This window comes from Cydia amplana, chromosome 5 (assembly GCF_948474715.1).
Source record: "Cydia amplana chromosome 5, ilCydAmpl1.1, whole genome shotgun sequence".
Lineage (NCBI taxonomy): Eukaryota > Metazoa > Arthropoda > Insecta > Lepidoptera > Tortricidae > Cydia > Cydia amplana.
This window is the reverse complement of record NC_086073.1, coordinates 20,494,193-20,507,633: the sequence shown is the minus strand read 5'-3', so window position 1 is coordinate 20,507,633 and position 13,441 is coordinate 20,494,193. Positions and strand designations below refer to the sequence as shown.

Below are 13,441 nucleotides of genomic sequence, written 5' to 3'. Positions count from 1 at the left end.
GAACCTAAAATTTTATAATGATTCTGGATGTTCTGGATACTTAATTAAAGACACGATCAACTGCAATGTTTCTTTCGGTTTCGTTACGTGTTTCAATCGCAAGTTTCGCTTCCCTTTTTCTCAACACTACACAACTGTTCCGTAATCCTAAGATGAAAAAGCGGCTGTATACCAAACAGCCTCTTTATACACTAATAATGATGTGTTAATTACTCCTATAACTCTTTAAATGTAAATTTACAAACCGACTTGTAACGATGTTACTAATAAATATTTTCTTTTCCTCTAATCAATATTCACTCTAAACGAGACCGAAGGCGAAGTGTAAAACTTGGAATCCTCCGCAGGGCATTATGTAAAGGTACCGTTCGGATTTAGATTACACGAGCTTTACTGCTGCGGTATTGCAGCGCAACATTACTGCCGCAAGTGTGAAAGCCGATGTTGCTGCCCGGATATTTGACATTTGCGGCAACAATGCTTACGGCAGCAATTAATACTGCTTAAGTAATGCTGTCGACTACATTATTACTACCGCAAATGTGAAATTTAATATTAATTAAGTACTCGATAAAATTACATTTTAGAATTTTAAGAATGAAGTAGGCTGCATTAGTGCCACAAATGTCAAAAATCCGATCAGAAACATTGATTTGACAATTAGGGACAGCAATGCAAATAGCAGTAATGTCGCGCTGCAATACTACAGCAGTAATGCTGATGAATTCTAAATCTAAACGGTATTATAAAGTGTACCTAAAACTCGAAATTCTCGGCAGGGTATTTTGTTAGCGGCCAGCTTACGGAGGCATATTAATTTCTCGATAAAATTTAATTTTTGAAGTTTAAGAATGAAGTTGCATTGGTGCCACAAATATCAAAAATCCGATCATAAACATTGATAACATTAGAGACAGCCGTAATGTAACGCTGCAATACTGCAATAGTAATGCTGGTGTATTCTGAATCCAAACGGGACCTATCATAAATGTGTACCTAAAATGTGTACCTAAAACTCGAAATTCTCGGAGGGTATTTTGTTAGCGTCCAGCTTACGGAGGGAAGACTCACGACGCCCCGGAGGGCACTTCTCGAGGCTGCACTCGCATCGAGCGTAAGATTGCTTTTCTCCTACTTCTGTTTCTTTGAATATTTTGTTTATGTGCTTATTATTTCTTTCGAAGTTGTTCCCGAGTATCGGAGTTTAAAATTGTGTGTACAGATGAAAGAATGTCGGGATTATTATAAAAGCAATCCTAAAAATCTGACGTGTATTTGTATTTGCCAGTAAAATTCAACTGGCAATTTATTTTACTGTCGCTTTGTAATAATAATTAAACAACATAATTTAAAATGAGGTTCCCACAAGAGCTTATTGCGGTAGCTACAGTTCAAACGGAAACATTCGTTTATTCAATTCCATTTAAAACTTGATGTTGTTGCAATGAACAATTTCATGTCAAAAACTGAAATTAAATTCATTATTTACGATCATTTATTCATCCAAAACCTTTCAGAAGCTTTAACAAGTTACACAAAAACATACGAAATGGGAGCATTCAGTTATTTATTGTGACAAATTAAAATTAATTGGTGGACGGTAGGTAATAGGTATGGTTTAAAATTAAACCATTTCAGCCAGCCTATTATGGATAGCTTTATCCATCTTTATCCACGTGATAAAATAACTGTCACTGTTTAACACCGTGGGAAAGAAAGTGACGGACACCGTTTTATCACGCTGTCACGTAGACAAGAACGACCATCATATCCGTACTGATATCGTGCGTCATTGTCCTTTATTTTATATCATATTAATTGTCACACTATCTAACAGCAGCAAATTTTTAAATTCCGGTTGAATATTTATAATTTATTAAAAATATGAGATACGGCTTCTCGTAAATTACATATCGTGGCTGAATTGTTAAAGTACAAGCAACTTTTAAATTAGTTTTTGGGATATAAAGCAAAACTATGTGCCCTCAATCAAGGAGAAAGGTCACTGCGTTTTATTTGAGTTCATGTAGAATCGTGGTCACGGCACCAATTGTAACCGCCGTGGCTTAGTGGCAGTAAACTTCGGTTGTAAAACAAGAGTTGATACAAAATGTGTTGTGTAGACGCATAATAATTTGCTTTTGTTTTATCAGGAGTTCTACTGCAAAATATTTTATTAGCGTTCAATACAACTGCCGCTCACTTTTAAAGAGTCACATGTAAGAAAACAAAAACAATCTAAGAAACTCCGTGTTTCTTTAGATTCTTAAACTGAAATGAAATATGAATGATATTATAATATAAGTCAAAACACTGACTTTAAATCGAATAAAAAACAGTTACTTACTTATATATTTAAAAAAAAAGGTTTTAACAAAAAAAAAATACGTAATTATAGTATCACGCTATACTAACCTGAACGAGCATTAAGCAGTCATGCTTTCGCCGCATACAAGTTAATGCTCCGGAGACACCTGTCGCACGCGAGCACAGCACGCGACCAGGCGCTATTTGACATTGTTTATTGAGAATTATTCATATGAAATGTCACTAAAACAGCAGTAGGTAGCAGTTTAATAGCAATTTTTACTTCTATAAATTCATTTCCAATAAGCCATCTGTTTTAATGAAATTACATTGTATTAAAGATGAAGCCATTTTTATTCATTCACAAAGAATATAATTTTCTTAGAGAATTATTATTATAAAATTGATATGTATTTATAATCATAATTTAATATGTTATGACAAGTTCTCAGTAAATTATCTTGAATACCGCCCTATGCTACGAGTTCACCGAGGCGGCTAAACACGTCACTCATTATAAAAGTTGCGGTTGTTTGTCCCTTTCCGACTATTTAAACGCTCAATTTTAGTTTTTAGGGTTCCGTACCCAAAGGGTAAAAACGGGACCCTATCTGTCTGTCAGTATGTCTGTCCGTCTGTCTGTCTGACCGTCTGTCTGACCATCTGTCTGTCCGTCTGTCTGTCCGTCTGTCTGTCCGTCTGTCTGTCCGTCTGGCAGTCCGTCTGTCCGTCTGTCTGTCCGTCTGTCTGTCCGTCTGTCTGTCTGTCCGCCTGTCTGTCCGTCTGTCTGTCCGTCTGTCTGTCCGTCTGTCTGTCCGTATGTCTATCCGTCTGTCGGTCCGTCTGTCTGTCTGTCTGTCTTTCTGTCTGTCTGTCTGTCTGTCCGTCCGTCTGTCCGTCTGTCTGTCCGTCTGGCTGTCTGTCACCAGGCTGTATCTCATGAACCGTGATAGCTAGACAGTTAAAAATTTCACAGATGATGTCTTTCTGTTGCCGCTATAACAATAAATAGTAAAAATAGAATAAAATAAATATTAAGTGGGACATCCCATTCAACAAACGTGATACTCGTATTTTGCCGTTTTTTGCGTAATGGTACGGAGTCCGACTCGCACTTGGCCGGTTTTGGTATTATGTACCCACTTCTCATACTATAAGTATAGGTACTATAGGTGTTAACGACGGTATTCCTTAAACTGAGTGTAATCCGGTTCGAAGGACTAATTAATTTCGTTGCTACGTTACCAATTCGTCATTAATAATATTTCGTGTTGCTCATATTTGTTTCATCTGCCCTTCACTCTACCAACCCAAGCCGAAAAGTTCACTCATTGGCTATAATTATCACAGAATAAATAATAGTACTAGGTACAGAAGATTCACTCTCTAACAAAACGCGTCTATTACGACAGACTATGACCGCTAGGTGGCGCAAGAGCGAGCAGGCGTCCGTTCGGTAGCGGCAACTACTATGGCTAGACACCAAAATTGGTGTGGGCCGCATGTACTTGTAGCGATGCGAAGAAATCGTCATAATTTAAAAGAATACCTTTTGTCGGTTGTACCTTAACTTTGTATTATTTCCCATCACTAAGAAAGTACATCGCTAACGCACATGTTCGGCGGGAGCTGGCAGCGATTGCGAAACTAAATAACTCCCGCGACTGTCGGAATAATTTATTAGTCGGACCGGCCGCCTACCACGGACAATACCGGGGACAACTACAATAGGTTACAGACAGACTGGCGTTTGGCTGAGAAAACGCTTGTTTCATTTAATCTTGGATGTTCGTGTAAGTAGCGACGGAGATGATTAGCGAGTTCTTTGCTTCACGTTATTTGTCTTGTCATTCGCATCGCCGCATAGATGCATATTTTTTATGAAGATGTTAACGAGCAGACGAATCGCCAGATGATACGCAATTACCGTCACCTACGGACACCTGTGACACCAGAGGGATTGCTAGCGCGTTGCCGGGTTTAAGATGGGTGTGCGCTTATTTCTTGAAAATTCAAAGGTCGTAAATAATTAATGTGTAGGTACATGGTACAGTAGGCATGCACTACTACAGCATGGTTTATGACAAACTAAAACCCTGGCTGTAGGTACTTTAGTAGTATTTTAATGGCCCGGCTGTTATAAACCTTAATGTTTTATGACAGTGCAAGTATAGGGATACAGTTTAAACTGATTGAACTCATTGCACCCTTATATACCGTAACACAATTTAAAAAAAGACACCAAAATGTTAACGTACGGACTCGAAGTCAATATCAAAGTCAGGTGTCTATGAGTGGGTATATTACAAATACCTACTACAGCGGCTAGAATCGCTGCCAAAATGAAAGCAATTTAGAAAAGCAGTAGAAATTACAAGCGCCCAACTTCCATCCATAAATTGCGAACTACGCGCGTTTGTTTCCGAAGTGGCCGCGCCGTTCACCGCTACAACAATACCTGAAACTGCGAACAGTTTGATAAACTAATTATCAACTGGACAGGCCAAATAAATTGCGTTCGCCGGCAAATTGAGCCCGCTGTCGCTTCTGTTACTATAATTGAATTTGTTAAATGATTATTTCCATGTTTGTTTCGAGCTGGCTTTGCGAGAAACTTAACAAATATAATTGGTTGTTTTTATTTGAAGTTTTATGCGCGAATAATTACAGTTGTATTGTATTTTTAAGCGAGAGTTTAAAAATACAGATTTCAAGCATTATTTAATGTGAATTTGATTGCAGACTAAAAGCGAATCGTAGCATTTTTTTTTATTTGAGTAGGTACCCGGTGAACTCGTTGCTATAAAACCCAAGGATGAATCTTTAAATATATGTCGGAGTATGGCTGAATTGTGCCATCTGTCGCCTTTGAGAGGCGTTTCATCACGCAATCTTTGACAAATAGAGCAAACTAGGGTGTATAGGTACCTGAGTGGTGTTCGGCGCAGTTCCGCCAAGGCGTCATAGAGTGCGCTGTCGAAAACAAATGAAGTCCAGAACAGTTGAAGTTATGCTGTCAATCAATCTTCAGATGAGAACATAATGAGAAAGAACTGAAGAAGATGACGTCTGTGGCGGTTCTTGGGTCTAATCCACTGGTTTGCTTTGAATAAGAAGTGTAACGTGTCCTATGATTTGTAATCAATCTTATCCAGTAAAAACTGTGAGTTGAATAACGTATTTCATTGACGAGGGCTCGCCATCCATGATTGAAGGTCCTGACGTGCTCCTGATAGTATGATACGGCCACGATTCCGACATATACAACAACGATTGATTTAACAATAAATATTTATTAATGTAAAAAGTAGGTGCCTACTTATTGTTACATTTTCTCAAAGCTGAGATCAGAAAATATATTAATCGTTGCAAAACCCATCATAAAAACATTTACACACTTTTTCACTGCAAAGGGCTTATTCCAACTCTAGTATATTTTCACAGCACAGTCGCCATCAGATATATCGGAGCGGTCAAGACGCTCACAAATATCTGAACACGCCTCTATTGTCTTGACAATACGCCATCAGATATATCGCCATCAGATATATCGAAGCAGCCAAGGCGTTCACAATATCTGAACGCGCACTCTAAAGCCTTGGCTTTAGAGTGCGTGTTCAGATATTGTGAACGCCTTGGCTGCTTCGATATATCTGATGGCGACTGTACCTACCTAAAGGTACCTACTGAAGTATATACCTATATAAAGCCCCTAATGGCTTATTTCCCCCGCGGCCCGCCTACAAAGAAGCGCACTTACGTAGCTTCGGAGATGGAATTACAATTTGGAGGTCCTATACCAGGATGTTTATGTGGTGTATGCTTAAGAGCAATGAAAATGGGTCACTTGGTACAGAAGTTCAGTAACAAACTATTTTTTTTTTGGGTGTATAATAGTAAAATACTTAGAGCTTCGTCTGTATAAGTATATTACATCACTACAGACGCTGCCTGCGATTCAGATATATCGGAGCGACCTAGATATTAAACACGTTCACAGTTGACTGGACCCCATGCCTCAGTGAACGTAGTAATAATATCTGGACAAGCATTTTTTATTTTTTATTCACGCCTTGATAGTTTCTACGCGGCCGAATTCACAGCTTATTTTGAAATCTTTTCTGTTTTGCCTAAAGGTTGACTGGTAGAGAATGCCTTACGGCATTAAGTTCGCCTTTTGTACAGTAACATACACAAACAAATGTTGTTACCAAGATTCGAACCCGGGACCTTCTGCTTCGCAGGGTCCCAATCAGGCTAGAAAACCGATAACATCAACAGTCACTTTCTTTTATAAACTACTAGCGACCCGCCCCGGCATCGCACGGGTTAACAAATTATACATAAACCTTCCTCTTGAATCACTCTATATATTAAAACTGCATCAAAATGCGTTGCGTAGCTTTAAAGATCTAAGCATACAGACAGACAGACAGCGGGAAGCGACTTTGTTTTCTACTATGTAGTGATGAAACTTTATTCCTAACAAATAAACAAACCATTTTATATTTATATTGCTGACTAAATCTCTAAAACCGCAAGCAAACTCCCAATCTTGAAACTCTTTCAACATTGCAACATTACAAACCCATTGTCCAAAGACAACAAAACAATTGAAACTCAACAACTTTTAAACTCATCAACGAGCGCCATTGTGGCGACCGGTACCGGTACCGGTATAACGGTACCGGTACAATGTACCGGAATAGTTCAGTGTTAATGGAGGCGACGGGGTTAACGAGTTTCTAGCTCCTTTATTAAAACTGGGTGTTATTCTCGTAGCTTTTATAATAACTTCAGAGGGACCGATATTGTTTTATTATAAGAAGTAAGCGAATATTGAGGTTGATTTCCATTTAAGGTGTAGTGGGTTCAGCCAGCAGTATTTACAAAATCGTAGCGCTTTATTAGATCATAATACGGTTGCCAAAAAATATGAAGCCATGTTCGAACTTTAAGATACGTCAAATATTAGAGTCAAAAATGACGTTTCTTGAAACAAAAACGTCACTTTTGACACTGGTTTGACACTGACATATCTGATCCATACCGTTTCTATATCTAATATATATGGCTGTAGCAATCTTGAGGCCTTTTGCTAGTAACTTCACCAATTCGAAAGTACGAAAGTGACACATGACAGGCGATAAAAACGCTAACAATAAGACACAACAATAATGCTAATAAGTTCTATCAATAGTTCCTCAACTTGGTTTTTCCGCACTAAATTATTTATCTGTCTTTGACTCTATTTATGTATGGTGACTAGGGTTTGTAATCCGGATCCGAAATGTATGGAACTATCCGGATCTGGATCCGGATGCGCGGATATTCCCATACATTTCGGATCCGTCGTGCAAACCCTAATGGTGACCTATCGATCTTTGAAAAGGTACGTCGAGGTCATCTTATGCTGGTCTTTCTTAATCTTAAGGCTTAATATCGGCTAAGAATTACAGCCTTGGACTCTTTTAATCGCTAACTTGGCGTCCGCATCAGATTTATTCATTAAAATTGTTCAGTAACTCTTGCATAACTTCACTCTAAAAAAAATTTGGTTGGCCCTATCAATATCTTGATAGTCGTAATCAAGCATCTTGATTCCATACGAGCCTAACAAGAACTTAGACACATCAAATAAGGTCATTCTGATTGCTATTACTATATCTATGTAACTGAACCAATTAAGATCTTGTTCAATATTTACACGAAAAATAATTATGCTAACTAATTGATCCTAGCAAGATCAACTAAGGGCTTGATGATTATTATCATGATAAGTTACTGTACCAACTAATACAAACAAGTCAGTTTAACTAAGATGTAGGTCAATATTAACATGAAGAATTACTGTATTAACTATTTGACCCAAATAAGTTCAACTAAGAACATGATTACATCGACTAATGCACCTTATTAGCCTGAACTAAGATATTGTTAAATTTGAATCTCAATTGTTTAATCATTTCAACTAAGATGTAAATCAATGTTAACATGAAGAATTACTGTATCAACTATTTGACCCTAATAAGTTCAACTAAGAACATGATTGCATCGACTTATGCATCTTATTAGCCAGAACTAAGAAATTGTTAAATTTGAATCTCAATTGTTTAATCAGTTCAACTATGAAGCTTGTCTAGTACAATATACCATTCTTCATCAATTGTACTAGTACAATAAAACACAACAACAAACAACAAGCTTCATAGTTGAACTGATTAAACAATTGAGATTCAAATTTAACAAAGTAAAGTTTTATGAAAAGGGGGTAAATGAATAAAACAAAAAATATATATAATAAGATGTTATTTATTCATCTAAATATTTAGAAAACTAAACGTTTTACATTTAAAAATCGAACTTTCTTTTACATACCTTACATATATATTATAATTAACATTTAAAACGGGCTACAAATATAATGACCGTTTGGCGTACAACCGTCGATTTCCCCCTTATGGGTACCCGTTGGCGGCAGGCTCGGGGACGTCTGTCGCCTACACGAACCCTGGGATGGCCAATGCGCAAAAAATGGCGCACTCTTAGAGAAGTAAAGGGAAACAGTTCCTCCGAAGTCGAGTCCGCAGTTCGGACAGCCGCTGGCGGGGTTTCGGAAGCATGGTCCCGATCGTTTCCCGTGCCTCGCCTTAAAGCCTTGAGGCGGCCAACAGGGGTTTTACTGGGTAGACCTGGGGTCTCATTAGTCCACAACAGGGATTCCCACATAACCATCCCGGCCCGTCCCCGCGCCTTTTATTCCCGTCGCCGCGATTAGCACTTGCTCCATGTTGCACATACACTATTATCCATTAGGTACACAAAGCAAAGGTAACACGTTCACTGTTCCAGGCTTGCCATGAAATAAAGGCACAAGTAAAGTTTATTTCGTTGACGCGTACTTGAATGACTAAGTAGTTGAATGTTGAACGTCGAGGCTGAGACTGACTCCCCACTCGCACGGTCACAGGCGCCGCAGGGGCGCGGGCGGGGAGGACCGCGGGTGCACCGGCGCCCCCCTACTTATCTCTTGATTAAACGGATTAACTGATTATTTAATTTAATTATGAAGAAAATCGATTTAACAAATAATTCTTAATAGAATGGAATATTAGTTTCGTAATTAATACAATAACTTGATCATAATGGGATTGAATGTTTTATCTTCGTTGTTCTAAATATTATATGTTTAGTTGATTAAAATACCAAGTCTTATGTAAATCAACAAAGAGAAAATAATCACATAAACTATTAAAATGTTCATAACTATTACCATATTTATCTGTTTTAATTAATTTTTTAAGGATTGAATCAACCTACGTTACATAATTATGCCACCAAGTTAATGATAGATGCAAAGTATACAATTGTTAGGATTAATAACATACCTACTTTATTAGTTCAATCACAGATACACTTATTGTTTTAAGTAATCAGGTTTCTTTGATTTATATAAGATCGTTATTGTTATAATTAACTTAACGTCAACTAAGAGAAAACTGCTCTTAGTTGGTCTTCATTTTTTAGAGTGTTTTTATACGCAAAGTTTTAAAGTTTTATTCAAGGCAGCCGTTGACAAGCTTTAGATCTTGACTAGATCTAGACTAGATTATCAGGGAGCCTAGCCAAGAGGATCATTTTTGATAGAAACTACCTATATGCTAGAGTCTGTACGGAAAGAGAAGAGTCGTGTAATGTATGGGGCCCAATACAATCCACGACTCTTCTCATTCCGCACAGACTCTAATAGAAACTTAATCAATGCATGAAAATAGTCACGTTACTTTTTTTTATTGATAAAGTTAATTACACGTCAGGAGTCTTGGAGGATACAACTAAACGGAGTAGCCATTAACAGGCTTTCCCCTCTGTCGAAAATAGGCGGCCAACGGTCATACACAATGTATGGACTGACGTTTATCTGAGATGGCTATTTTTACGTTACGCATACATTTGACGTTCCCCTCCCCCGCAAAAATCGGCAGACTGTTTTGTACAGAAAATTACAGACATGGCGTCTCCGTTTGATTATATCCTCCAAGTCTGGAGTACATAAAATAAAATTACATTTCACTAAATGTAAACTTTCCGTAACATCTGTCATCCCGATACATTGTTTTTTAGTTTTCTATCAATACTACTTTCAGTACGAGACTCGAGTCGTGTCTGTTCCAACACTACTTCCCGTAAGCTAATAAATAACGTTTATTTCTTATGCATTCTTATTACACTGACGTCAAGTCTTTGTTATTCAATTATTAGTGTTCTGCTCTCGAGACAGAACTCTTCAGATTCGAGTCTTTCCTTACTACTTCCAGTAATAGACTCGAGTCGAGTCTCCCAACACTACTCTGGCAGTAGTGTAAGCTACTTAATAACGTTTATTTCTAATGCATTCTTATTACACTGCCGTCGAGTCTCAGAGTAGGTAGTCTTAGTTGTTCAATTATTACTGTTCCGCTCTCGAGACACGAGTCTACATGCAACTTATTGCCTAGAGCGGCATTTGGACCTTTATAAATCTGATCATGAAATAAGTAGGTATATGCTGACAGTAGGTATATGCTGACAGTAGGTATATGCAAGTGGCGTACAAGAAGAGAGCCCTATGCTCAGCAGTGGGCGACCGAAGGCTAAAATGATGATATGCTGACTGTACTTACATCTTGTGCCAAGGGTCAAAAATCTCTTGAAGATCAACAAGTTTAAGGACAACGATAAGTCAACCAATAATGATTATGTTAGGTATAAATAAAATTATATATTATAAATAATGGTATGAACATTATGTGGAAATAAATAATTATAGACAAATGTAATAGTACCTATACCTATGGAAAAATTGACAATATTATTTTAGTATAATTTAAGTTAAATGCTTAATTTGTATGATATGTTTATTGTGCTATTGGTCAGCAATAAGGAATATTTGTATTGCAAGTTACTTATATCAAAGGCCATTCTTCCCAAAAAACTATTCCATGCATCATCTTTACTATCACTACATAGTATAAAACAAAATAAACCATTTTTATTAAATTTTTCAAAATGCCAGATACACCAAAATTACATTAATTATATAAAACATCACATAAACACACTACATTTCTACAAATTACATAACACAAAAAAAAAACACGAGTCAAAAACAAAGCAGTCAGCAATTAGTCAAAAATCCCACCCCGCGTCAGCCCAGGCGCAAAGGTGCCCAAAACGCTCGCCGCATTACCGCGCTGAATCGCGATGGACAACCTCTGCACCAGGAATGACCCGGAGCGGGGATCCAGGCCTCTATCTCGCAAACGGTTCCCAACCTCCTTAAAAAACTCTCTAGCCTCTAAGCACCAACAGCCAGCCGTTTCGACCGCCAGATGCACAAACAAATAGCCGTCCAATTCCGCATACTTCTCCCGTTTTCTCAACGCCGCCACCTCAGCAGCTGCCCCTGCTACCCTCACGGTGCGGCCAATGTGCGATGCAGCAAAAGTGCTGACGCATGTAGCGTCCCAAAGCAAGCACTTTCCTCTCTGCCTAGGCACCAGCGTCAAACCGTCAGGCCTCTTACTATCCGACCGGCTAAGGCCTGGGGGCTCAAGCTTGCATGGGACATTCGCGGAAACAAAATTGCTTCCCGCTGTCTGTCCCTATGTATGCTTAGATCTTTAAAACTACGCAACGGATTTTGATGCGGTTTTTTTTTTTAAATAGATAGAGTGATTCAAGAGGAAGGTTTATGTATATTTGTTAACCCGTGCAAAGCCGGGGTGGATCGCTAGTTACCTATAAGTATGAACGATTAAATGTCAAATCAACATCCGACATTCAAAGTTTGAATGTCTCCTATTGTACCAGCTAGAACTGACCCTGCTGCGGGCACTTGTATTATTCTAAGTTTTCTTTTTTCTACCGCAATCTGATTATTCACGTTCCTTTATTACTTCTTAGTAAGAAGTTCTTACAACTTAGAATTGCAACGCAAATTGATTTAAATTAAAATATCCGCCTGTTTTCTGCAATAACAGTTGCACAAGTTTTCTTAGCAAGTTGACAGTTCGCAATGTAGTTCTGAAAGAGCGGTTCTGGAAGTATCGCTGCTGAATTTCAATCAGATTGTTTTGTAGTGCCAAGGAGTTTTGTGTATTGTTAAGCAAATATTGTCTTCTTATCAAGCTTATCTTCTGAATCTTATACCTTTAAAAGAGCAATTCTTGTATATATATATATATATTTCGAGGATCTCGGAAACGGCTCTAACAGTTTCGGTGAAATTTGCTATCCCGTTGTATGTGCTTTAACCACTATATGTATTTATGATGACATTGATGACTTTCACATAGATCGCCCTAACAACCATCACAATTATCTTATAAGTTTGCGATGATATTTATTTGGGGGTTTTCGGGGGCGAAAAATCGATCTAGCTAGGTCTTGTCTCTGGGAAAATGCGCATTTTTTAGTTTTTACCTATATGTCTTCGAGGTACTGTTTTTAAACTGAAACTGAAACAAAATACAAATTGGATCGTGGAATTTCAAAATACAAATCCGAACGATACCTTTATAGAAGTATCAGTTAACCAATTATTTCAGAGTGTAGGAGCTTACCTCTCTCTCCTAAACTTCAGCGGAATAATTATTTTACACGCGTAAAACTTTAGGGTGTTACTTCGAACGCGTTTGCTAGATTTTGTGGGAAACCAGGCCCTTGAAACTTTAAATGAATGTTTCGAAGCAATATTATGTGTTGCTTTATAAAGATAGCAGCTAAACAGCACATTGATTGCATACTACATATTGATTGCATAAGTGTAATTTGGTAATTATTTGATAATAAAGGTTTTCATGATTGCAGGAAGTTTTTCAGAAATTTCAAGCCCGACTCGATCACGAGTAGGGCTAATAATTTTGATGATATTTGTACCTATTATAAGTATGTATTTACATAGGTACATGTATGTTTGTGTCGTGATTTCCACCAAGTAGTCAAATGAGCAGAGTTTGACAAGTGACATTTTAATTCAATTGTTTTTTTAACGAAATCGTGTAGACCTATTGGAACAAAAGCTATATTAAAGGGGTTTACTGATTATCAGTCCGCCGGAAAACATCAGCCTGTCAGTTAAGGGGCTCACTGA

The 13,441-nt window shown here is 37.8% G+C and overlaps 2 protein-coding genes across 2 annotated transcripts in view; one reads left to right on the top strand and one right to left on the bottom strand.

Annotated features, from left to right (window-relative positions):
• LOC134648366 (protein lifeguard 4-like) overlaps nucleotides 1-13,441 on the top strand; it is a 357,077-nt gene that overhangs the window by 129,713 nt on the left and 213,923 nt on the right. The window lies entirely within an intron of this gene.
• LOC134648320 (neuroligin-1-like) overlaps nucleotides 1-13,441 on the bottom strand; it is a 265,829-nt gene that overhangs the window by 206,624 nt on the left and 45,764 nt on the right. The gene's annotated exons all lie outside the window — the stretch shown is intronic.